This window comes from Petaurus breviceps, unplaced genomic scaffold (genome assembly GCF_028583685.1).
Source record: "Petaurus breviceps papuanus isolate PSGF00001 unplaced genomic scaffold, PetGlider_PUasm1.0 236810, whole genome shotgun sequence".
NCBI lineage: Eukaryota > Metazoa > Chordata > Mammalia > Diprotodontia > Petauridae > Petaurus > Petaurus breviceps.
Window position 1 is genome coordinate 11,364 of NW_027185916.1, and position 2,162 is coordinate 13,525.

The 2,162-nt window shown below is 45.1% G+C and overlaps 1 pseudogene; it reads left to right on the forward strand.

The window, feature by feature from the left end:
* Nucleotides 1–267: 267 nt before the first annotated feature.
* On the forward strand, nt 268–1,015 carry LOC138167615 (small ribosomal subunit protein mS26 pseudogene; annotated as a pseudogene).
* The last annotated feature ends 1,147 nt before the right edge of the window (nt 1,016–2,162 follow it).

Here is a 2,162-nt window from a genome sequence, read left to right on the forward strand (position 1 = left end):
GTCATGTCTGACTCTCTGTGACCCCATTTAAAGTTTTCTTTGTCAAGATATTGGAGTGGCTATCCATTTCCTTTTCCAACCCATCTTCCAGATAAGGAAACAGACCAACACAGTTAAGCAACTTGCTCAGGGTCACACAACTAGTACGTGTCTGAGGCCATATTTGAGCTCAGAAAGATGAGTCTTTCTGACTGCAGACCCAGCTCTCTATGCGCTGTGCTACCTAGTAAAAGATAATTGATGTTACTTGGTTAAAGGATATTAACTATGATTACGGCCATGCTCGGCACTTTGGGCCGCTTGGTTAGGCCTCCGGGCCAGGCTTCTTCTTTACCTCCCGCACGGGGCTGTAAGAGCCGCAATGACCCGCCCGCCAAGTCCAAGATCAAGCGCTTGCGAACCCCGACCGCCGTAGACCCCACCGAGATGTACATGCTAATGGAACGTTATAAGAGTTACAGACAGACTGTGCGAGCGCTCAGGCTTGAGTTCATGGAAGAGGTTTGGAGAAAAGCATATGATCAGAAGTTTGGGAGACTGAAAGATGTACAGGATTCTGCGGAACACAAGGAGCTCATTGCCTGGAACCAAGCAGAGAATGCTCGGCTGCAGGAGCTGAGGATCTCAAGGCTTCGGCAGCAAGAGCAGGAATAGGCGCAGCTCCGGGAGCTCGAGCAGATGCAGAAGGCCCAGGAAATGGAAGCTTTTGTCCAAGAGAAGGAGAGAGAAGTTCTGCAGCTGCAGGAAGATGTGAAAACATTCATTACTCAGGATAACTTAGAGGAGAAGATTGAAGCCGCCCTTGACAATCTTCAAACCTACAATTGGGCCCTAACCAAGGAGGGCCAAGTGATTCGAGCCCCCAGCAGGACTTAGGGCTGCCAGGAGCAGCTGCTGCCAGGACCCCTGTCACAGCCCACCAGGCTTTATCCAGCCTCATGGAGCTTTATTGATAAATAAGGAAGAAGCAGGTGTAGAATAAAGGAATGATGCCTCTTTTGGGAAAAAAAAAAAAGGATATTCACTGACATCGTACGAGATAGAGGTTCATGGAAAATAGAATTAATTAGAGAAAATAAAATTAGAGAAACACCAACCTTCTCACCTTCACATTATCTTTAGGACCCTGACAAGGAAGCTGATCTGCCAGTATGAGTCAGGGAGGGGTGGTTGGAAGAGTAACCCTCATTGGCCATTGAGCAGAAACAGCCAGTGACTTGATGGATCTTTAAAAGAAGTGACTCACTCAGTCTCTCTTCCTTTCATCTCCTTTCAACTGAGGAGTATGAGAGCACCCTTTTAGCCTCTCAGTAAGGGCACAAGGGCAGGGCTAGTGCCCTTTCCCCACTTTGGCATCATAACAGTGGCTACTCCCACATGGCAGAGTAGGAGGACTCAACTAGGCAAGCTTATGCCTAGTCTCTTGGCTTTCTTCTCCTCTGGATGTTTCCTTTCCTGAGTAGGTGACCAATCCTCGCTCTCAAGATGGGCTAGTTCAAGCTTGGAGGCAACCTTGTGAGGTCAAGAGGTTGGAAGGTCCTGAACCCATCAGTGGGAGCTTGTGGGCAGCAGAGGAAGTTTCTGGTTCGGAGAAGACAAAAGCCAACAAGAGGAGGGACTCAAGCTAGCCTGTCTGGCCAAAAGACCTGAACTTAGAGGGGATGGTGCAGAGTGGGAGGTAAGATATAACAGTGTCAATTCAATAGCTCCATAAGCTGCTTTATAGTCTGATGAAAAAAGCACAGAAGTAATTATAAGTTGTTAGTCAATCTTGTTTTAAGTCTTTCTATCCAAGTACACTTCTGAGTGTTAAAATTTTTTTGTGTTTTAGAAATAAATAGTTGTCCCATACCAAGATGTTGGGAATGGGGAGAATACATAAAGGGGGGTTAGGAAAAAGACATAATTGACATAATTAACAATTTCTCCTGGGATTTGTTCTACTCACTTTAGGTTTGTCAGAGAATTCTTGCATCAGACCTCAAAATAAAACTTAACAAAAACATAGATTATAGAGTTCAATGCAAGAGTCTCATAGAAATACAACAAAGATACAAATAACTTGGGCAGGATGACATCTAAGAACAAATCTAATTGTTTCCAGGCTAAAGACAGATGCAAAGAGATACCCAGCAACAATAACTCATGTTTCAATAGCATTT